This window comes from Notamacropus eugenii, chromosome 2 (genome assembly GCF_028372415.1).
Source record: "Notamacropus eugenii isolate mMacEug1 chromosome 2, mMacEug1.pri_v2, whole genome shotgun sequence".
In the NCBI taxonomy this organism is placed as follows: Eukaryota; Metazoa; Chordata; class Mammalia; order Diprotodontia; family Macropodidae; genus Notamacropus; species Notamacropus eugenii.
Window position 1 is genome coordinate 380493599 of NC_092873.1, and position 25107 is coordinate 380518705.

The 25107-nt window shown below is 43.6% G+C and overlaps 1 long non-coding RNA gene across 3 annotated transcripts; it reads right to left on the reverse strand.

Moving 5' to 3' along the window:
* Positions 1-456: 456 nt before the first annotated feature.
* Positions 457-22028, reverse strand: LOC140524063 (uncharacterized). Of its 3 annotated transcripts, none has more exons than XR_011973553.1 (4): positions 21828-22028; positions 14269-14365; positions 2294-2355; positions 457-796 (listed from the first exon to the last, which is right to left on the reverse strand). It is a non-coding gene; the product is annotated as an uncharacterized lncRNA (long non-coding RNA). The 3 variants fall into 3 exon arrangements; XR_011973555.1 differs by having other exon boundaries at positions 2294-2372; XR_011973554.1 differs by lacking the exon at positions 21828-22028 and adding an exon at positions 15847-16180.
* Positions 22029-25107: the final 3079 nt, after the last annotated feature.

Consider the following 25107-nt stretch of genomic DNA (forward strand, 5'->3'; position numbering starts at 1 on the left):
TGGTGCCAGTGAATAGTGTCTAGTGCATTATGGATTCTCAAGGTTTGGATTCTCCTGGAAAAGGAGAAGGCATTTTCTTGGCAACCTTGATATGAGGGACCTAAGGAGGGAGGATGATGTTAATTTTTCTACCATCTAGCACTGTCATGAGTAAGTCCCTATAATGGCTATTATCCATGCCTTCTACAATAGGATCAGCTCCTTCCACTGGCACCTTCATGGAAAAGTAACTCAACACACACCCCTTGCACATTCCTTTTTAGAACCAGGCATATTCCCTATTCCCCAAGACTTTTCTTCTCCAGACAGGGTTTTTAGCCTCTCCTTCCTCCTTTTTTCTCTCCTTACCCCCAGCTCTGAGTTTCTGGCCTATAAAACCTTCTTCTCCAAGGACACTTTACCCCAACTCTGATCCCAATATAAACTTCATCAGTCATCAGGATCTAAGAGCTTTTATTCAATAGACTCAGTTCCTGCCCCCATGGGGCTCCCAGGCTAGTAAAAATACACAGAAATGGGCAATGTGTAAAGTTCAAGTACTCCTATCCCAGACAGGAACAGGACAATTCAAGTGCTGGTGTTTTAGGAATCCTGAAAAACTTCCTGGAGGAGGGCTGATGTAGGCAGAAAGGGTGATAGGAAGGTCTCTTCTCTTTGTCTCTGGAGTTGAGTGGCTGCTGTTACCTGTCCTTCAGTCAATCCTGGAAGGCTGCTTAAGGGATGTGGAGGCCAATGGTGCTAAGGCTTCTCCGAATGTATGCCGCTGACCCCTTGCCCCTCAAATCCTCTTTTTGGTCTGAAAGGGAGAAAAGAGACAGCACCATTTGCAAAAAGAGAATTCAGCAAGGGAGATGGATGGCAGAAAACAGCAAGGACTCCCTGGCAATTTGGGAGGGACCTAGCTCCTATGGCTGAGATCCCTGGCCCACTTTCTCCTTACCGGCCCACCTATGGATCAGTAAACATTGATTAAGCACCAACTACATGCTAGTCACCATGCAAAGCAAAGAGGCAAAAGACTAATGACATAGGATGATAGAATCATTGAGTTTTAGTGAAGGAAGAGATTTTAGAGAGATGATGTAGTGGGGAACAATCTCCATGGTCTCCCCCCACTCCAGTGAGGGGTGGATTGGATGGGAACCCCTCCTGTGTAGAAGGAGTCTCTCAGGTTATGAAGAATGCCTTGGGGATGGTGACCTTCGATCTCAAGCATATGAGGGGATTAGATCTAAGGAAACAACTCTAATGAGGCGGCAGAAGCTTAATTCCCTTCTTTTACAATTCCCCTAACAAGGCTAGCTTAAACACGGGGCAGGAAGAGCCAGTAACTGGATGGGATTTTAGGGAATTTAAGCAGCTCCAACTACTGCCCTTTGTCCCACTTTCTGTCCTGGACCTGCCTGGGGACAGTTGGCCAAGCTTTCCTGCCAGGAACACAGTGATGATAATAAAGACGGCTCATATATACACAGCCCTTTAAGACTATATCGAATAGGGTAGGCAGATTTAGTAGTACATGTATTGGCATACCCATTTTGTAGAAGAGGAAAATGAGGTAATAAGATTTTAAATGATTTGCCCAAGGTCATACAGCTAGGAAGTTTCCAGGGCCCCAGAATCCAGGTCCAGGACTCTCTCTATTCTATATTATTGCCTCCTTAAGGGGCATATCTTTCTCCTTTCGACAACAGATCTGAGGGTTTCTCTTGCTGGTGATTCAGCCTTTCTGTTGTCTAACCTTAGACCAGCTGTGGTCGAGGCCACACATGGTCCTCTAGATCCTCAAGTTCAGCCCTTTGACTGAATCACCTTTGAGGACCTCGAGGCCTCAGGTTCCTCACCCCTTCCTTAGTCCATCTTGACAAAGTCAGAAATCTTTGTTTCATAAGAATTGTAGGATTTAACAGCTAGAACCTCTCTGCCTTTTAGAATCTCTGACTTCCCTCAAGACTCAGTTCAAATGATACCTTCTACATAAAGCCTTTCTTGACACACCTAGAAGTTAGTGACTATCCCTATCCCAAAATTAACTTTGCAGGTATTTCCATATACACACACACACATACATACATACATACATACATGTTATATTCCTATCCCTCTTAATTAAAATGTAATCTTCTTGACGACAGGGACTGCTTCATTTTTGAGGCAGAAAGCTAGTTAGGAAGACCTGAGTTCAGATCCAGCCTTAGAGACACTTATTTGCAATATGTCCTTAGACAAGTGACTTAACCTATGTTTGCCTCAGTTTCCTCAATTGTAAAATGGGGATAATAATAGTACCTACCTCCCAGGATTGTCGTGATGATCAGTTGAGATAATACTTGTAAAAAGTCCTTAGCATGGTGCCTGGAACAGAATAAGACCTACATAAATGTTATTTATTATTGTTATTCTGTAGTCTTTGTATCTCCATTGCCTAGAACAGTTGAGTGGCACACTTGTTATTGGATTGATTAGTTTATCGATTCTTTATAACCTTAAAGTGTTATAGAAATAGGAGTTTTACATTTGGGGAAACTTGGGTCCAGAATTGTTAGGTGATTTGTCCAAGATTGTTCAGGTGCCCAGTTTCCTCTTCTATAAAGTGAGGGGTTCAGAAGATCTTTCACATTACATATACTAAGTGACTTTGTATTCAAACCCATGTCTTTGGATTTTAAATCCCATGTTCTTTCTACACCATCACACTGCTTCTGTCCAACCTTTCCTCCCCATTCACAGCATCCATTCTGTGTTCCATTCTAAGCCTTCCCTGCTCCCAGTTTGTCCCTCCCTCTGGGGAGGTCAGTATAGTAAGGAGAGGTGAAGGCAAAGGTGAGAGTGATGGTGATGGTGATGGAAAGGGAAATTCCTGCCTTAGTTTGACCAGAACCCTCCAACATGAACCCAAAACAAATACCAGGACTGCAGAGAAACCAGGCATCAGAGGAGTCGTATATTAAACAATTTCAGACCTCAACACAGGTTCCCCAATTTCTCCTTCTTGAAGCCCAGGAAGTAAATCGGGGGGTTTTGACATTTGCACAAACCCTACATGTCCTTAAATCTCTCCCTTGGCCTCTCTCTGTCCCCAGTGATGTGGAGGCCCCTCTCCAATCCCCTCTCCCTTGGCTGGGGTGGGGTGAGGAGGGACAAGTCCAGATGGAGTTGTTTCTGCTTGTTACCACTCTCCCCCCCCCCCAACCATACAGAGTGAGGATCTCCTAGCAACCATACAGTAGCAGGGGGCTGGGAAGGGGAAAGGGAGTCAGGAATATGAGGAAAGAGGAACAATGATATCATAAATTATCCCCTTGTCCTTGGGCAGCAGGGGAGGGCTGAAGAGCAGGTTTCTTTCTCTCTTCCCTCCTCCTAGCTTTCATTCTGTCTTGGTTTTGAGAGGGCTAGAGGAAAATTACTCTTCCCACCTGCACGACTTGTGAGAGCTTGCAGTCCTCACTTAGCCTACCTGCCAGACTAGAGGGAGGCCTATCGTGTGTCAGACTAGAGTGCATCCTAGAGGCATAGTCAAGAGAGAGGAAAGAGATTTGAATTCTAATTGTGTTACTCTAGCTGTGTGATCTTGGGCAAATCCCTTTCTCTCCCTAAGCATCTGATTTCTCATCTGTAAATTGAGGGGAAACTCAAATTATAGATGACATCATCTCAAAGGCATCTTTCAACTTCAAAATACTGTGATCTGATGACTTTTCTTAAAGACTTTCTGTGTTAAATGGAGAAATCTTGCTGATGTCTGCCCTCCATTTATTAAGATGGAAAGTGGTCATCTCCTGCTTCCTCAGGACCCCACTTCCTTGCCCAGACAAAGTCACTGGATGGTCCTGTTCTCTGATTAGAGTCTTTACTTTCAAGAACTTTAAATGGTGCCAACAGCTCCTAAGGAGAAACTGAGGCAGAGAGAAGTAGACTTGACTCAGTACCCATGTGCCCTAAAGCCCAGGCTCCAGATTTCCATAACAAAGCAGAGGAAGTCAGTTTCAAGGATGGAGGTTGGATTGATGGGGGTATGGGATCTACTCCACTTCTTTCTCTTGCTTGGTGAAACCAAAATCCAAAGAACTCAGTGCAATAGAAGGGCTTTGGGCTATATTCTTATTGTGGCACTGAGTAATGTCATGAAATCACCTGACTCATGGAAGGCAGATTCTGTATAGGTGCAGGCAGGGGGACGGAATGAGTCCTCAGGTTTCTGAAACATAATGGTTGATCCTGAGTTCATTAGAACTGAATATACATATGAATGCATGTATATTTAATAGTAATATATTCAGTGACTACTAAACAGTACAATAAGTAGCAACGGTGACAGCTGTTAAATATTTATAATATATAAATGTTATACATACATATATATGTATAAATGTTGTGTAATATTGATATTATTGTTATACAAAAATGGCACAGAGGGTGGATTCCCAGGTGTCTTGTCTCCCAGCCTACAGGAACCCCATGGGAAGGTCCAGGCAAAGACAGAGCCAAGTACAAGATGGCGGCCAGTCACCATAGCAACAGTTCAAGAAGGGGACTGGTTGGTTAAAGAGAGTGGGGGGCGGCACAGGGGAGCCAGCTGGTCCCAGATGGACAAAGCCAAGCAGATGGCAGCCCCACCCGGGTGAATCCCATGCCCCCTGTGCCCACATCTCTCCTTCCATATGCCAGTCTTAGCCTAGCCCTCCCCAACTAGGCTCAGATGCCCCATTGCTATCTATATGGTGTGATGCCAAACCCTTCCCTCCTCTCAATCCTGGTTCTTGAAACCACATGACACGGGGTTCCTGCTTAGAGACAAAAGACCATCCATATCCAACTCCCTTGGCCCAGGGTGCAGAAGGGATATGAATAGATTTGAATTCAGTTCAAATCCTAAATGAGCCATACACTCAACTCCTCAGAGTCACAAAATGGCCTCCTGGGCCTACAAGATATGATTCTGAGGTGCGATCTTGGGTCTCTTCAAGATGGAGGCTTAATCTGTTTTCTTTCTTCCATTGCTTTCCCTTCTGCTACCTTCTCCCTACCCCAATAGGCTCTGAGAACGCAGAGATGAAGGACTTGCAGGAAAGGAGAAATCTGCCCAGATGGGAATAGGGTTGGGAAAAAGACAAGACTGCTGTATTCTAATATTCCTGGCCAACTTCCCAACCACTACCATCACCACCATCACTGCTACTAATCATTACTTCCCTTAATATATGGAAAGACGAAAAGAGTTGGAATAATGAACTCTAGAGAAGACTGGGAGTGGGGCAGGGAAAAGTGGAAGTAGAATAGGAAGGACCAGAGGGAATAAAGAGATGGTGGATAAAGTCTTCATTTCCTTTGCATGAACAACTGAAATCCTGTCTCTTCCTTGGTCTTCATGAAGCTCCATCCTGTCACTGTCTCTCTAGCTGCTAGAAGCAAAATTCTCAAACACCATTTTTATCCTGTTGCTCAGCTACTCAACAACCCCCCAAATGGCTGTAGCCAACCCACCTACCACTCTGTCCTTCTGCCACCCTAGAAGCTCCCTTAGTGCAGCATCTGAGTCTCAATCATGCAACCAGGAATTCCCAGAGGGTAGGGATTCCATCCTTTCCTTCTAGAGTCCCATCTCTTTCCATCACACAGGATAGGATCCTGTCCACAGAAACTACTTAGAACAAATGGCAAACAAATGTAACTTTCCCTTTCCAGATTCCTTGTCTTAGTCAAGACTTCCTGCTCTCTGGTCTGCATACTTACTGTACTTTTTTCTACTCATGATCCTTTTTACACACTACTCCCACCTAGGTCCTCTTTCCTTCTCTTCTCCACCAAACTATGGTTCTCACATGGTCTTGCTCCATGTGGCCTTCCTACAGGAAGGATATTTGGTCCCAGCTTTGCTTGTATAAACTTGTGTCACCTTGTACCTTGTACAGGGCACTAGATATGAAGGGAAAAAAGAAACCCACTTTCAGGAGGACATAGACACAGAGATCTATGAGAGGAGGGGTTTGGCAAACTTTACCAGATCACTTTCCTTTCTGAACCCTGGTTCCCTCATTTGTAGATGAGATTAGAATGAAATAACCATTTATAGAGCACCTACTATGTGCTGTTCCTAAATGCTTTACAATTATTATCTCATTTGATCCTCACTATAACTCTGCAAGGTAGGTGCTGTTATGATTCGCATTTTACAACTGAACAAACCGAGGCAGACAGAGGTTAAGTGACTTGTCCAGGGTTGCACAGTAAGTATCGGAGGCTGGATTTGAACTCAAGACTTCCAGATTCCAGGGCCATGACTCTATTCACAGAGCCACAAGCTACCTCAATATCCAGATGATCTCTAAGATTCCTGGCAGCTATGACATTCCTATTCTGTGTACTGAAGAATTCTAGGGCAGGGAAAGCACAAAGCCCATTAATGGTTAAACTCAGGGGGTCACAAAAGACAAAGAAAGAAATGGGAAGGCAATGGAGTTGGCACCAGGAATCTCTATCAGCTGGAATTAGATAAATCACAGGATGACACTCTTTAGAGCTGGAAGAGATCTTAGGAGATCACAATATCATAGATCTGGAGGAAACCTCAGAGACCACAAAGTCTAACCCTTTCATTTTATTGGTGAGGACACTGAAGCCAAATTATTTTTTGAGTCATTTTTCAGTGGTGTCTGACTCTACATCTGAGGTATTCTTGGCAGAAATACTGGAGTGGTTTGCCATTTCCTTCTTTAGCTCATTTTACAAATGAAGAAACTGAGGCAAACAGCATTAAGTAACCTCCCCAGGGTCACACAGCTAGTAAGTGCTTGAGGCTAGATTTGAACTCAGGTCTTTCTTGACTCCAAATCCAGGGCTCCTTCCACTCTACCATACTTTCTCAGAGTAGACATTTCTTTCATCTCTCTTAACAGATTTTGCCAAAGCTTTCATCTAACAGAGTCAAGAGAGTAGCTCACATAGATAGGACTTTGTGCAGAAGGAGAACAAGGAGGGAAGCCTAGGGAAGAATGGGAATGGGAACCATTATTAAGAAATATTCTTCTGAGATTTCAACTTTTGGACTGTTAAGGATTTGTGAGTGTCCTGTGTCCACAGGTCACAGACTCTCCTCTCTCTCCTTTTAGAGAACTACCCTTGACCACATCTTCTCCCTTAGGATGATTAGATAGGCTGTTCCCTGGATAACCTCCCTCTACATCTTCCCAACCATGTGCCATACTCTAGGAAGCCTGAAGCCTTTCCTCACTCTCATGACCCCTTTCGTCTCTGTCCCCTTTGAACTTACATATTACATGTGTGCTATATTTATAGAACTACACAGAATTTTCTTTTAGAAATGACAGGGACCTGATCATTTAGTTCAATTCTTTTATTTTATAGGAGAAGAAATTGCAACTTGCTCAAAACCACACAGAACATTAGCAGAAAAACCCAGGCTTCCTGAATGTTCTCTCCGCTGTACTATACAGTTTCCTTTACCCTTGTACACAGTTTGTTATGTGTTAGTGGACTTTCTCAGTACAAGATCTGGTTCCCAGGGGCCCTGGGTTCAGTTCTGAACATTGCTACTTATTACTTGCATGACCCCAAATCAGTTAACCTCTCTGGTACTCAGTCTCTCTAGCTGTTTGTTGTTGTTCAATTGTTTCAATTGTGTCTGATTCTTTGTAACCCCATTTGTGGCTTTCTTGGCAAGGATACTAAAGTGGTTTGCAATTTCCTTTCTCAGCTCATTTTACAGATGAGAAAACTGAGGCAGGATTAAATGACTTGCCCAGGTTCACACAACTAGTAAGTATCTAAAGCTGGCTCTGAAATCAGGTCTTCCTGCCTGCAGGCCCAGCACTCTATCCACTGAACCACCCAGCTACCTGCCATCTCTAATTATCCTTCTGTATTTAACTATCCACTTATTCCTTGCATACCTTCTGCCTAACCGAAGGAAAAGGAGACTCAACTGGAGTCAGAAACTGATTCCTGTCCTTAGCCCAGAGTGGCCTTAGTCTCTTGTGGATGACAGTCAGCTCTCATAAGGACCCCAAATGTAAGAGACAAAGGGGTTGAGAGAGGGTGTGTGTGTGTGTGTGTGTGTGTGTGTGTGTGTGTGTGTGTGTGTGTGTGTGTGTGTGTAAGGAGAACCTATCAGTTCCTTCTTTCCTTCCCTCTCTCCATCCTTCCTTCCTTCCTTCCTTCCTTTCTTCCTTCCCTCCTTCCTCCCTCCCCTCTGTCCTTCCCTCTCCTTTCTTCCCTTCCTCTTTCCTTCCTTTCTTTATTCATTTAATGAAAAAACTAAGCATAGTGCTAGGTACTATGAAGAGATACAGGTTCCCCTCTTGGTGAAGCTAAACCCTTTTTATTGAACATACCTTGTATTTTCCTGATTTTGAACCTTTATTCAGCCATAGTCTATGTCTCAAATAGTCCTCTACCTATATCTCTGCCTGGTGAAATCCTAGCATTCTTCAAGGCTCAGCTCCCATGTCACCCTCTCCAGAAAGCCTTCCCCAATCCACTCAGCCTGATATGATTTTTCCTTCCTCTAAAATCCCTTAGCATTATATTTCTACCTCCATTGTGGTCCTTGCTACAACCTGCCATATATGATAGCTGTTTGTTCATCTTTTGTCTTCCCTACTGGACTATAAAGTCCTTGAGAACCAATGCTGTCTTATTGATCCTTGTACTAGTGCCAATCATAGGACCTCAAACAAATAGTTCACATTTATAATAAGTGTATGCGTTTTTTAAATGAATCATAGAATCTTAAAGCTGGAGGTGACCTTTAGAGACTCAGCCTTTACAGGTGATTGATTAGTCAGGGTGACAAAACTAAATATCTGCCAAAAGTTCAATAATAATAAAAGACAGCATTAGAGTGAATTTCAAATAAGAGAGAAAAAATGCTCTAACACAGAGGACATTCTCCAGTTAGAAGAACCAGGAAAGGCTTCATGAAGCAATAGAACCATAACAGACCTGAGAGATCTTTTAGTTACAGAATCACATATTGAGATTGGAGAGGGATGTCAGAAGTCATTTAATCCTGTCCTTTCATTATATAGGTAGGGCTCAGATGAAATGACTTGACCAAGATCACATAATGAATAAGTATCAGAGCCAGAATTTGAACCCAGGTCTCTTGATTTCAGATCTGTTTCTCAAGGGGGGTTTTGAGCTTAGATTCGAAGGAAGGGTAGGACTCAGCTAGGTAAGTGGGATGAGGTAGGGGGCACTGTATAAACAAACATCTAGATGTGGAAAAGGGGTAGGACTTTTGGGTGAGTTAAGTGGGAAGCTGCGATGATTCTCACCAGTAGTTAGCATTCTCTCTCTGATCTTATGATCCTCTATCTACTTATTTGCATATGTATTTCCCCAATAGAATATAAGTTATTTGAGGCCAGGTACTTGTAATCTATAAATACTTAATAAATACTGGCTGAACTGAATTGGATTGGGTAGACTAGTCTTTCTGGACTATAAGCTTCATAAGAAATAAAGTTGGAAATAAAGACTGGGGACAGCCTATGGAGGACCTAGAATGCCACTCTAAGGAATTTGAACTTAAATCTGGGATCCCTGAGCAAGAGAATGACTTGATGAAGGTGACACTGGGGGAAGATAACTCTGATGGACTCTGTGAGATGAATAATAGTGGAAGAGACTATAGGCAAGGAGACAAGTAGTGAGGTCATTATAATAGTTGAAAGGAGAGGTGATGAGGAAGGTAAGCATGATGAAAGTGAGGGTAGAAAAGAAGGAATGGACACCAAAAAGAACTGGAAACAAAGTAGATGCTCATCTGTTGTAGCATAGCTAAACAAATTATGGTTCCATGAATGTAATAGTGTCATTTTTCCATAAGATGGATATGAAGAACTCAAAGAAGAATGAGAAGACGTAAATTGAAGCAGCCTTTAGTCAGCAGAACCAGGAAAACAATATACAAATGACCATATAATGTAAATGAAATGGACAAAAGGAAATCAAAATAGAATGTTATGTAATTATAGTGATGAAGGTTGGCCCCAGAGAAGGGTTGAGAAAATGTACCTGCTCCTTTTTTTTTTCTTGTGGAGGTAGAGGACCATGGATGTGGAGTATTGCACATAAGCTCAGAGCTGATGTGAAAGCTTTACTTAACTGTTTTATTTCCTTCCTCTTCCTTTTAAAATCTTTGTTACAGGGATGATTCTCTGGGTGGGGGAGGGAAAATGGATATATTTGGAATTAAACATGATATAAAGACAAAATGCATCAATGGGATGTAAAAGGAGTTAGTTGTTCAAGGGGCTTAGTGGCTTCTTAGAGTCCAAGAAAGGGAGAGGAAGTCAAGTTAATTGAGGTTTCAAGCCTGGATAACACATGAGATAGTAATGGTATTGATAGGGTAGGGGAAGTTAGGAAGTCAATCTGGTTTGGAAGAAAGGATAATATGCTATGTTATGAACATATTGAACTGGAAGTTCTGTGGAGACAGCAGGTGGAGATGTAGATCTGGTGTTCAGCAGAGGTCAGACCTAGAGAGGAAGTCATTAACATAGAGGTGGTTATTGAAAACCATAGAGGTTACTAAGGTTACCAAAGGAGAGTGTAGAGAGACAAGAGAATAGTAATAGGGACAGAGAGGCTTCAAGGGATAGAGACATTTAAGGGTTGGCAAGGGAGAGGTACCACAAAGAAGTCAGAGGATCACTTAAAGAGGTAGGAGGAATCTCATGATAGTACAACATCACTGAAAGTTTTCAGAAAGGAGAGACTGCTGAATAGTATTAAAAGTTGCAAATTAAGGATGAGGACTGAGAAAAGGCACCTATATTAGGTAATCAGGAGGTTAGTAGTGACTTTAGAAAGAGTAGGTTCAGCACAGCGGTAAGAGATTGCAGGGGGGACCAAAAGTTGTGGGGAAATGGAGGCAGTAATGAGTAGACTGACAACTCATTGAAGAATTTTGGCAGTCACACCTGCTTCTCCCATACCCCTCTCTATCCTTCCTAGCCCATCCTCAGTCCACAATATGGGCATCCAATACCAGCTTCTCTCCTGCTAGGCAAATTCAATTCAATTCAGTTCCATGTTTATTAAGCTCTTACCTACAAGACACATGATCACTTTTGCCCATACCACGCTTCTACTATTCCTGTGTCCTAGCTTCACATGGTCTGGATCACCCATCTTCCTTTCTCCCCACTTGTCTTCTCCACCTTCATTTCTCCCCATCTTCCCAAAGATACTCCATATGCTCTCCCAGGAAGTCTTTTCTTGGATCTATTCTTCCAAATCCCTCCTCAATCATCCACACCTGCAACACTGATGTATCGGGCTCTGGCTGGCCAGACAGACTGTCCTTGTCTTTGTGTCTTTCTTACTGTGGTCTGGAACTGGGGAAAACAGAGAAGGTATCCTGATTTCCCTATCAGACTGGAAATTCCCCTTAGTCCTCTTCTGTGGTTCTCTCCTCAGTATAAGATAGTGCCTTGAAAACTATACCCTGAGTAAATGTTACAGTCAAACTGCTAGCCTCTAGGGTATCCACAGTTCTCTTAGTTATGAAGTGATTTGTATTAAATGACCCAAATGCCTCATTAACTCTTCTGAGAGTGGACATTCAATGGTCTTGGCTGCAAAATGTAGTGTGAAACAATAGGTTTGTCTATCTCTTGCTTCAGGGATGGAGAATCCCCTTAATCTTTCTTCTCTAAGTCCTAGCTTCCTAGCCCCTCTCCTACCCCCTTGCTCCTGGATCCTTTTTCCTTTTACTCCTCATTTTCTTTTTTTATAATTCTCCAATCACAAGGATTGTCAAAAGCTCCCTCACTTCAGGGGCTTCCAGAAGGTCCTTCTCATTGTCCTACCTGCATCCATTAGGTTGAAAACTAAAGCCTCCTTGGAGACCCACACCCACTCACATTCGGCCATTTTACAGGCACCAGCTGTCTAAGATGGTGGCCTTCTGCCTATGTCTTCTCTCCTATCTCCTTGCCCTCCCCAAAGACCTCTAGCCTTCTATTCCTGCCCATTTCTTCCCCAGCTCTGCACCCATGAGGGTGGGAGGGCAAGCAGTAAAGCCAGGGCTGCAGGAGGGAAAACAAAAAAGGAGAACAAAGTCGGTCCCTTGGCATCTCTATTTGGTGTTTGTGTCCATCAGACAGAGGGAGGGAAGAAAGACAGTAGTGTGAGTTGTTCTCCCTGCCTGCTCCCCCCTCAGCTTTTATAAAACAAAATCTCTCCCCTTTTTTCTCTTCGATACAACCCCCCCCCTTTTCTGGCTCCCACTATGAGCCTCCTGGAATGCAAATGAGCTTCATTATGCAAATACATGCAAATCAGGCTTAACGAGCGGAAGGAGGGGGCAGAATGCCTAATGAGTGATGGCTGTAGGTGCAGATGGAGGGCGGAGAAATGGCCTTCTCTTCTCCTTTCCCACAGCCCCCCCCCTGGGGAATATGAAGTTTAGGCTTCAGACCCTCAATGAAGAAGGCCCCATGGGTTTGTACTTGGAGCTAAGTGCTGAGGATAGGGAACCATTCACCCAGACAAGGGGTTTGGAATGGCATAAATCCTTTCCTCTAAGGTTAAGCATCTGTGTAAAGAGGGGACTGAACAGAGGGAAATGGTCAGGGAGACATACAACCCCTTGATTTTATTGGAGAGTGCAGTTTATGTATGATCATATCTCATATATCAGAAAATATGGTAGCTAGAAGCTCTTGATTTCCATTGGAGGGTTCTATTCAGGCCCAATTCTCCCATGGGATGAGATGGTGTGTGAGGTGGGGTGGGAGTTTTCTCTCTTTGTATATGGGAGGGCTGCCATGGCAACAGGGCATGGAATGCCCAGCTCCTTATTCCCCCAGAGGACATGGGCATGGAGTTCCGGGGGAGGAGGGAATGCCACCCCACCACCTGGCACTGCCAGCCGGAGACGGCTGCATCAAATCCTGGAGAGAATGGTTCTTTGTTTCTTGGCTTGAGGTGGAAGGGAGGAGGGAGGTCAGGCAGACCCAGGCACACATAGAGGCCTCCCTTCGGCTCCATTCCAGCCTGGGTGACCCCCTCCACCCCCACGCTGGCATCCTTTGCTCATCAGAAAATCCTTTGGAACCTCCCTGGCAGTCCCCCTGCCTCCAAGCTCTGCCATGTCACAATATTATTCTTCTTAGGAGGAGGAAACTCTTAGATCCTCCATGGGAAAGAGGTTCTGCAGTTCCCCTGCTCTCTTCTCCACTCTTATAAAGTTTCATCTCCATCCTTCCCATTGAAATGATCACCAAATCCTGATTTTCTACTTCATGGAAAAAGAAAACAGTTGTAGATAATGAAATTATAAGCTCTGTGGGAGCCCAGTCTATGTCATATCTATCTTTGCACACTCAGTACCTTACTCCTTGACTAGACACACTTAAGACATATTTGTGAATTGAATTAAAATATTCTCTCTCTCTCTCTTTCATACACACACACACACACAGAGTCCCCTTTGAAAAGGTGTGTGTGTGTGTGTGTGTGTGTGTGTGTGTGTGTGCGTGCCCTTTGAAAGATCTTCTTGTCTGGGGCAAGACTGTCTTCCTACATCCCAGTGCCAGAGGGAACTACTGAATTGATTGGTTCCCAAGGAAGGAGATCACCCTAAAGGCATCTACAATGTAAGGCAGAGGAAAATCTCTGTATTATGTTAAGAGTCCTGCATTCTAGTAGTGGATATAATACTAATCTACTATGTGACTTTTGGCAAATCATACCCATTCTCTAGGTATCAGTTATCTCGTCTCTGGAATAAGGGAGTGGACTAAATGATATCTAAAGTCATTTATGGCCCTAAAAATCTATGATCCCAGGGTCTCACACTCCCAGAAAAAAGTTTCCCTAATATAACCACATTAACTTTTTTTTCATTCTAAGTCCTACTTGGTACATTTCCCTTACATTGGACCTGGTTCTCTAGCACTAAGAATGACAACATACCCTAAACCTTATTTGCACAGAATTGTAGAATCACAAAATCCCCTAGTTATTTGAGAGACCAAGTTGAACATCTAAGTACTAGAGCAAGAAGCCTCCCTCTTTTACCCTAAAAGGGGAGATAGAATATCCAATTTGTAGTCCCTTCTCAAGGACTTAGATCTTTAAAATCCCTTCCAAGACTAAAATTTCCAAGAGAAACCAGCATTGGCTACAAAATGTTTTTCTCAGATTCAGAAATTTAACATCTTGGCCTTTGATTAAATAGAGAAGTCCTCCCACCCTAGCTCTCCCCATCAACTCCACAGTTCATGGACTCACCCCCCTAGTGCTGTCCAAAGTGCTGAATCTTGATCCAGAGTTTGTACTGCAGAATGAAGAGAAGGAAGAGGAATGCGAAGGCCAAATCAAATAGAAGCTAGAGGGAGGGAAAGAACAAAGGTATTTGTAATAGGTAAGGGCTAAGGGAAAGGACACAAACAATTCTCCAAGTTTTCTCTCCAACATTGACCTAGTTAGTAGGGAGACAGCACCACAAGCTTCCTCTCCCAATATAAATACTCCCCATTCCAATTTGACCACAGATCCCTGCTTACTCCCTATTTGTAGAGCTTCATTCTTGATTGATCAGGAAGACAGCTTCTTCCTTCGGGAAGCTTCAAGTTTGATGAGGAAAACACAGTACTTGCCCTCCTCAGTCTGGTGAGGGAAACAGGACATATAACTACTACCACTACTTCCAGAAAGCAGATCTCTAAGGTCCCTTCTAGTTCTAAATTTTATGACTATAAACAAAACTGAATAATGGACATAAACAGAGAGAAAGGGAAAAAAGAACAGAGGGAATTCACCCTGATGGAACTAGAACCATCAAGTACTAGGGTAGCTGGGGGTATGAATCATTCCTGGAGGAACTGGGGGATAGTATGGACCAGGTTTTGGAAGGGAGGGTAGATATTGAAGAGTTCCCCAAGCAAAGTAATCTGTCTGGATGAAGATTTGAAGCTAAGAAAATATGAGAATGGATATAGGATAACTACAGGTTTGTAATCCTATATCAGAGTCTAAAAGGGGGGAGGCATAAAATGGCAGTATATAATAAGAAAGTGAGAAAATAAAAACCAAGGCACCCAAGTTCTGTCTCTCCTTCACTTCTAAACTTCTCCCTAAGCAGGATTTGTTCAGCTAGCCTGATCCGGATTGGTGAATCATCCAAGGTGAAGGATTGCATTCTCTATGGGTCATAACCAATAGGTTGTGAACATTTGCTCCATCAGCAGCAATAAAGTTGAACCATCTTTCCATGTAAGTACCTAGCAGGAAGGCAAGGGAATGGGTGCAATGACCCTGCTGGGGCTCGGCAACAGCGTTCACCCCTAGAGGTTCCCAAAGGAAGGTAAATACAGTAGTGACAATGATCCCTTTCAGAGTGTCCAGACTGGAGTCCTTCAACCCAATTAGCAAACACAGCAAACACATCGATTCAGCCGCCTTCAGCTGCTGTCATAACAAACCCAAAGCCGCCTTAATAGTGGGATTAGGACTGGGGGAGGAGAGGAGGGGGCCATTCCGAGACCTAGGAGAGAGAGTGGAGTGGGGGGCCCCCTCTCTTCCTTCATACTCTATTCCCACATAGCTTTCCCCTGTTCCATTAATCTCAAAGCACTAAGAATGATAATTTTTGAAGGATTATCTCCTTTCAGCCAACAGTCTCAAAGCACTCATCCAACTTGGATTCATTCATCCCTTAGGGTGGTTAGCTTTGGAAGGAAGTAGACTTGTCAAAAGTCAGAGTGTCATAAAACATTAGGTATGAAAGGGAGCCTTATAGGATTATCTAATCCAATTCTTTCATTTTACAGATAGATGAGAAGGAATTCAAGAGGGGAAGTGACTTACCTAAGGTCATACAGCTAGTTAGTAATTCTATCCATTCCCCTACCTCTAGGTATAAATCTTTGGAATCATCAAGTATTGGAATGCAGCAAAGGGTAAAGAAGAACAATTCATCCCCATGGTAATGGGGATGGAGATGGAAACATGAATACCCAGAGTTCTGCTGCTCAGAGCCTAGTAACAAGGGAAAGCAAAATGGAAGGGCTCCAAGACAGACTTCAGGAAGGATGCTTTGACAGACAGGGGTGCAGATAGAGTTTCAACACCAAGAATCTGGACTTTGAATCAAAAGAGGAGGGTTTGAATCTAATATCTGACACTAGCAATGTGACTTGGAGCAAATCAACATTCTGGATCCCGGTTATTTCTTTTGTAAAATGACCTAGATGCATGAGACAGTCTTCAAGATCACCTTTTAGCTCTGTCACTCAGATTCTATGAGTCTCATCCAGGGGTGGGAATATTTGGCAAGAGTAGAGCTAAGATAACTTTTCAAGGAATTCAATGATGGAGAATAGTCCAGTTGTTTATGATTAGGTCCCTAATTGTTTCTTTTATTAAACTCACCATAAAATTGGGTTCTCCCACATAAAGAACTATATTTCTAAAAAGTGCAGTGACTCAAAAGCAAAAATTTGGAATTTTCATTCACACACATCATATTTCACAGAATTTCAAAGTTTGAAATAGCCTTAAATGTTATCCAGGCTAAACCTTACCTGACCAAGAGTATTCTCTACAACACCATGATTGCTGATAATACTGTCTCTGTTGAGAGATCTCCAGTGCTGGGGAACCCACTTTCTCCTCAGGTAGGTCATTTGCCTTTTACACAGGGCTGATTGTTAGGAAGCTTTTCCTCACAAGTAGCCTAAATCTGCCTGAGATTTAATCACTCATTACTTTCTTTCCTAATTTACATGCTGCATTTTTCTATACAAAAATTGAAACTCTAAGCAAATGGGAAGAGTGGCTGTTAGCAAATCCCAAGCACCCCCAATTCCTTTCTATTAGCTAAAAGATATTATTTTCTCCAGGTTCCTTTCTCCTCCCTAGGGACTAATCCTTTTCAGCTGAGGATGCTAGTCTTCTCTATCCTCTGCTGTTCCATTCTTGTGTTCTAAAGAACACTCCACTGAACTCTCAGAGCTGGTAAGGAGCAATGAAGTATGTTTATGATACTAAGTGCTATGAGATCTTTAGACTGGCACCAGGGAGGTGATGTGATTTTCCCAAGACAAAAGGATTAATATCTGGCATTTTGTGTCCAATCATCTACATCCTGCCCTCTTCTATACTCAAAATGCAGCCTCTTTTTCACTTTCTCCAGACAAAGCAAAGTCATCCCCGCTCTGTATGTCTATCTCTCTCTTTGCATTGGTTTCAAAAGCCTTTCCTGGTATGTTAGTCTGAGTGTGAGGAGAACACATAAAAATTTTTCCTTCCAGCCACCAATTATCTGTGATGGAGTCAACCATAAAAGGTGGTGATTTTAGATAAGAAATTCAGGTAACTGAGGTAGAGAAAACTTCTCAAAGAAGATAAAGTAGAAATGTTGTGGGTAATACAGAAATTGTGTTTAATACCATTATCAAATCTTAGAAGCTCATTTTTTTGTGTCCTCAAAGAGAAGGTACCACCCCCTGAATTTTTTAATGCTTATTTTACCTCATACCCAGGAATATAGTTCAATATCAAATAATATAAGACCTTTCTTTTGAAAAAAACCTGCCTATACTTGCTTGAGGCTGCCTGGCAAGTCTGTTTTAAGTAGAAGATATGGTCTTCAGGGTCTATGAGCATCCTTCCCTGGGAGCCCAGAACTGGTCAGAATTTGATAGGAGATTGGAAAACCTGAAAGGATGAGGGAGTTAACCTAGGGCTAGTATTTGGGGGTAGACTGGATAATAGCTAGCTAGACTGGATAATAGCTAGTTATTGTTAAGCTTGAAGGACAGGAGAGAAAAAAGTGTAGTAAGAGGAACTGAGATTCAATTGTATGAAGAACTTTCTGATTTGAAAGGGTGTGAAGTAATTAGAAAAGAAGCACCTTTCCAGGGTGCTTCTGTCATCAGGCTGGACTGAGGGAGGAGGTGTCTGGGGGATACCTGGCTCTACAGACTGACTTGATCCTCGGTCCCATGGAAAATTTCCCATAAGGGCCTCTAGCTCCAACTCAAATGGTTTAGTATAATCTGAACCTTATGGGAAACAACAAATCCCTGGGACGGATGGAGTCACACACACAGAGTATAATAATAACTCACATTTCTAGCATGATTTAAATAATTTAGACCATTTTAAAGTGGTTTTCTTAAAACTACCCTATGAGGTAAGTAGTATTGGTATTATTACAAACCCCATTTTATGGATAAAGAAACTGAGACTCAATTATTTCCTGTGGTCATACAGCTAGTTAAGTGTCAAATACTGAATTTCTTTTCAGGTACAGTATTCCTTCCATTATATTATAATGCCTCTTGATAGTAATAAACCATAAAGTAGTCACATAGTTACATACTATACTGTCACATAAATAGTATCACTATACATATTACGTAATGAACAGTCCCAAATTGAAATGGAAAGATCACTGAATGTGAGGTCAGAAGAATCCAGGTAAATTGGACGATTTGCTTTGCTTGATTATGCATATTTGTTACAGGGGTTTTGTTTTTTCTTTTTCAATGGTGGGAATGTGAGAGGTGGATTTTTGTTGATTTAAAAAAATAACTTAAAAAAAGATGATGGCCCAAGACTTTACTCTAACAGTTACTAGTTATATGATTTAGGGCGAGGGTCTTCATCTCTTGACCTCTCTGTATTTCAGCTCTAGCATCTGTAAAATTGGGATAATAAGACTGCTTGTGTTACCTCACAGTGTTGTGAGAAGAATGTTTCGTAAACCTTGAAATGCTACATAAAAGTGAACTACTATAATTGTCTCACATCACATACAGTGCACAATCACTCTTATTCCATCTCACACCACACAGTTTCCTACCAAAATCCTACTCATACAGTCAATATGCAATAACAATCACCTAGACCTTGATATTCAGGGTCATATCCACCTCCTTCCCTATAGACAAATATAAAAAAGAGAGAGACAAACATATACCCTTCTCCCTCAATTCTTCTATTTTGCCTTTCTAAGGTGAAACTCAATAGGTGTTTGTTTGAGCCTGGGGGTGAATTCTCAGATCCCACCTACTATAGGGATGGGGAACCTACAGTCTCAAGGCCACATGTGGCCCTCTAGATCCTCAAGTGCGGCCCTTTAACTGAATTCAAACTTCACAGAACAAATCCCCTTAATAAAAAGATTTGTTCTATAAAACTTGGTCTTAGTCAAAACACCGTACTTGAGGACCTAGAAGGTTACATGTGGCCTCAAAGCTGCAGATTCCCCACCCCTGCACTATTCCTTTTCCCAGTGCCTCAGAGCCTTCACAGTCCCAGACTTTTGTTGTCTTCATGGGAACACGGCCTGCCCAGGGATGATGAGAGAATATATAACCTAACAAGGGAACTAAGGATTCACAACAACAATCTAGGTCCTATAAATTTCATTACTTAAGTATCTGTGATTTCATCCATGAGGAAATGATGCTCTATCAATTCAGGGTTGTGCCTTTTAAACCTTAGTAGATGGTGAGTCACTTTACCTTTGTTCCTCAGTTTCCTCATCTGTAAAATGAGAGGTTGATATAGATAGCCTCTGAGATCACTTAGTAGCTCTAAATCATGATCTTATAGTCTTTGGGAACTTCTGTGACTGAAAACTGCTTCACTTCATGGCCAACCTTGAGAAAATAGACATCTCTATTTATCTATCTTCCAGATTTAAAGCTACTATCCTATGATGTTATCTATCATAGCACTAAAAATTTACCAGTGCTGAGCTGAGTCTGAGCAGATTTCAAAGATACATTTATAGCCAGACATATAACAAGGTCAAAAGATCTCAAATGAAAAAATAACCCTTCTTTCTTGATGCCCCTTTGCCAAAAGCCTTCACCTCACCATCGCTGTTTCTGGCATCCTTTACCCTCCTGATGCACAGATCTGCAATTGCTCTAGTCACCTCTGTTTCACTCCCACTTCTCTAGCCTGTAACCCTAGTTTCCATTTATTGCCAATGAGTTCCCCTTGCTTTATCTCCAGTGTGGTAACTTTCTCTAGCCTTTCACATCTCCTCTTGCTTTAATCCTTCCCTCCTTCCAAACTCTGTTCCATGTTCCTCTCCTTCAAGAAATCTGATTGACTGCAGCAGGATGAAGTTTAGATAACATTAAAGATTTTCCAAAAAAGGAGACCCTAGAACAGAGGAGTAAATGTTATGAGATGAATGGAGACTCTGCTGAACACTATCTAGTGGAAAAAAGAAAGAACTGGGTTGCAAGTGGCAAAATAGAAATTAGATGTCAGGAAGGACTTCCCAAATGAACAGAAAAGTACAGAATATCAAAAAGCCAAGGCACCTTTTGGGATTCAATGATTCACATTTCCTGGGGCTCCCACCACCAAATTTATTTTTTACATTTCTTTCTATAATAGAAAATTAGTTGGTTATGAAATAAATCTGTGCCCTGTGGTTCCAAGTGAGCCACAGAATCTGGCTACCTGGGAAACTGGTTAATTCCTCTAAATTCTGGAAGTATAGATAACCACTTAGGTTAATGAATTCATATTTATCTTTAAGCCTTTCTTCTGCCCCTGTATTCATTTGATTTTATCTGGATGTGACTTCAAAGAAGGAAGGGTAGGGTGGATTTTAGGTCAGTCAGTTTGGTCTACAAACTCCTGGTATTTCTATGGCAGATTTCAGGTCACAGTCTGGATGGACAGCATTTTTGAGATATTGACCTGGGAAAAGGCAGGGGATCTGAGATGGAGAAGGAGCATAGTTCCCATTCTCCCACAGATCTGCCTCCAGGAGCCACCACAAAACAAAAGGAAATGTGATATAATAGAAAGAACATTAAACTTGAAATCAGAAGTCTTGGGTTTGACCTAGCCCTGCCACTAACTAGCTTTTTGACCTTGGGCAAGACACTTCATCTCTCTTGACCTCAGTTTCCTTATTTGTAAAATTAGAAGGTTGGATTAGATGATTTCTAAGATCCTTTCCAGCCCCCACAAACCTATAAAGCTTCTTTTGACCCTTTATCCACCTTGCTGGAAGACTGAGAGGAAAAAAACTTCAGATCTTCAATGACCCTCCCTCAATTAACCATCCACCAATCATTCTCCCTTTTTGAATCCACTCTGCAAAAGAGTGGATGCTGTCTACCTAGCTAGGGAACAAAGCAAAACCTGCTCTCCCTCACTTTAATAGGGTTATTGAAGTCCATCCCAACCTCACTGGGTTCCCATTTCTATCTTTGCAGGAGCTGGAGTTGTTTGGAATTTGGGGAACATCATTTGGAGCCTCAGTTCTGGGAAGCCTGCCACTTTGGGCACAGCCATTAGAGCTAGGGAATAGCAGCCTGGAGGTAGAAAAGGTTTGACCCTGAGAACTGCTATTTGAATAAAGCAAATCCTTAGTGGGATCTCTTTGGGATTATAAAAGGGAGATTTAGACTGTCAGAGCTGGAAAAATCTTAGAATAAATACTTTTTAAAGTGCTAAAGCAGGAAGAGAAACAGAATCTCTGTTCTAGTGCTTTCGTTTTACAGATGAGGACATTGAGGCCCAGAGTAGGGAAATAATTTGACTGAGCCCACACAGCTATCACAGTTATCCATAGCTAAAAACCTCGACTCCTGACTCCCAGGCCAGGGCTCTTTTCAGTACATCAATGAGGATATTCTCTCATCTTCTCAGTGTGAAAAGATCTTGCTGCAGTAGCAGCAGGGTCGAATGGGACAAACTAAAGGAAGAAGGGAGGACCAGAACGGTTCTTTCACAAGATGCAGAGATAGCCAAAATTCTGGAAGACTGTAGAGACAGGAGTGACAACGGGAGAGGGTGACTCCTACCTTGGAGATTGGGGGGGGGGACTAGGTGGCTGCCATCTCGGAAGTCCCACTAGAAGCAAAACGTCTTTTCCTCCTCTTCTTTTCCTTCTGATTTTCCTTTTTCGTCTCTTGGCTCTTCCTTCGCTTTTCCTCCCCTTCGTCCCCTTCCTCCCCCCAGCATCAACCCGGGGGGCGCCTAGCTCCGGCCCGCCTTCCTTCGGGTTCGTGTTCCGCAGTGTATGGGGTTATTTTTACTTTCGGTTATCTAGCTTTATGAAGACTCGACACCACTCATACAGCTAGATAACCAAAGATAACAACCAACCCCGCCTCCCGGCTGCAGCCGCTGTCAACGCCACCGCCACCGCCACCGCCACCTCCAAGCAGACCCCTGGGCTCCACCGCCACCACTACTTCCGGGCATTCTCCCGGTTCTGATGGTTCCCGGCCCTGGGTGGGTAGGTGGGAGGAGGGAGGGGGGGAATAGGAAGAGAGAAAAAAAAGGGGAACAAGAGACATGACAAAGCCCTACTCAGCTCTGGTCCATCTCGCAGCCCTCCGTCCACTCTCTCATTCCCAATCCCAGTTTCCCCTTTTGTAAAAATAATGGTTTGAACTAGAGGATCTCAAAGGGCCTTTTCAGCTCCTGAGCCTGTGTTTCTATCTCAATCCCGAACCAGGAATGAACCTGGCTTGAAGAAGCGGGGAGCTCACGAGTGCTGGCTTGGATTCGATTTATCAGGCAGACTGAACGAAGGACTCATGACGGAGAAATCCCCACTGTGCCGGCTCCTTCCTTTCCTTCTCCCCTGAAAAAAAAGGGGTGGCCCTGGAAACCTGCACCTTTGCCTCAGTCAGGAACAGAGACCAAGATCTCAGACCTATTGAAGACCCAGTGTTGTACCATTGGCCCAGTGAAGCGGGAATTCCGATTCTGAGTTGAACCCTAAAGCCGAGGAGCAGCGAAGCCTGGAGGAGAGAATAAAACACCAGGGATTGCTTACTCCCCTCCTCACACATGCAGAAGAATCAGAGGGAGAATCTGAATGTCAGCGAGGCAGAGGCAGGCCCAAGAGGTCAGAGTCGGGAATAGAAATGGGTATGGAGATGATGAAGACTGCGATGGTGGGGGAAAGGGTCGAAACTGGAGATCCTGGGGTTGGGAATGATAGGGGTGGAGATGGGAATAAGGATAGCGGGGACAAGGATGAGGGTGTTATCTACTATAAGCCTTGCATATAGTAAGTCTGTAATAAATGTTTGGTGATTTGAATGGCGGGAGCAGGAATAAGGATACGGTGAGGAAGAAAGAGTGGACGGGAAATGGAGATGAAGACAAGGAAATAGAAATTATCAGAACCGAGATGATGGAGATAATGGAGATAGAGATGAGGTCGGGGAAGACAGAAATGGGCGGAAGGCCGAAAAGATCCGTCACTAAACTGAGAGGTGAGAGGCAGCTGCAGAAATCGTGGGGAATAAGGATCTCGCTTCCAGGGGAGCAAGAGCAGGGGAAAGTCAGAGGGTTTCATCTATATAACTGCAATCCCTCACTAAAGCCACGTGTGGACGATTGCGGGACACAAGGACTTAAATAAAGAGGAGTTGAATAGGATTCGTAGTCTCCTGGGTCAGAGGGCCGTCGGGGCCAGAGAGGTTCCCCACCTCAGGTTCCCTCCCCAAGTCTGTCCCCTGAGTCCACCCTTCTCCCGGAAAGACCACTTACTCCGTGCTCCCTCTCCTGTGGAAGGCTTTCTTCTGCAGCGTCCGGCTCTCCAACCCTCTTTCTCTATGCCCCACCCCCAACAACACGCACGTAATTCGGAGGCTCAGGGGTCGCAGAGGGGTGTCCGAAGCCTAGGAGAGGTGTATGAGACTCAGGAAGGGGAGCGTTGGTTCCCAACCCTTTGCAGTCCCCCAATCCCTTCGCCTCATCTCTCTGCTTGCAGCTTCTGTGCCCGGCGCGCTCTGGGCTCGCGACTTTTCATTCATCCTTTCACACTCCCTCCCGAGGTTGGCCTCGGATTGGCTTCATTCAGCCTGACGTCACCACTCCCTCTTTTCCCTTCTCCGCCCCTCTCCCCTGCAGCGTTCTGGACCAAGGAGTGCAGAATTGAGTTGAGGGGTGGGAACTGGGCTTTACGTAGGGGTTGGAGGAGATGTCTCTCATTACCTTCTTCCACTCCCCAAAAAACCCAGTCCTCACCTCCAAATCAAAAACGGTTGATTGCAAAATGGATCTCCAACCTCCCTGTATTTTTGTAAGTCCTACAATTTACATTTGGATTCACGGTATTTGATGTAAGATCTTGACAGGACTGGATAAAAAGAGGGAAATAGGGAAAGATGAATTTTTATTCAGATAACCTTTCCTCTACTATCACAGTCTTCCCCCCTACCCCATTCACCACCAACAGAACCGAACGTCTATTGACTCTGCCAAAACATCACTCCACCCCCATCCCTACAACACATACTTCCAATCTAAGGAAATCAAGATCTGCAGGTTTAGGGAGCACCCAGACGACAGTGAAAAGGGCCGCCTGCCCCGCCCCCCAATCCTTTGGTCTCTGACTGAGCTTCTAACATCTGTTTTTAATGGCAAGCACTGGAGAAAGAGGGCTATGAGGAATTTGGATTTAATAAAGAGAGGGGAGAGACCTAGTCGGGAAATCTGGAGGGTATGGGAAGTTCTCTGGAGCTAAACTGGTTGAAGTCTAACAGGCTAGGGAGCCTGGCCTCCGATTTTGGAATGGGTACTGGCCTCTGTCCTCTCTCTACGGTTTCTAAATGTAATCTCTAACTCCAAGGCCCAGCTCTGTTGTGTTTGTTTTCGCCTCTGCTTCGGATTCCTAAATTAAAATCTAAAGCAAGCCTACGGGGAGGGCAATGAAGAGAGGTTATAAGCCACTTTCTGAAACAGAAAAGAAGCCAAGACTTTAGCCGCCACTTCGGCCCCAACAGAAGTTTGTCTTTCTGTCACCCCCAAATGTTAAAGCTCTGATAATACTCCTAAATGCTGGTATCCAAGCCAAGGCCTGCCTGGGCCTCTCCAGACAGAAATAGGACTCAGGGGTGGACGGTTGACGCCAGCTCCGGAAGAACTGGCTCATTTCACACACTATGGCTCCTGGGCACTCTGCACCACATCAAGGGTCAGTAAGGGCACAGGGCCACTCCCCCTCCCCTTCGGCCTAGTCCTTCCCGCCCTTCGGATAATCCACCCTTCTAACACAAGCACACAAAGCGGGGCGTGTGTGTGGGATCGCAGCATCTCTTAATATCATCCCCGTCTTTTCAG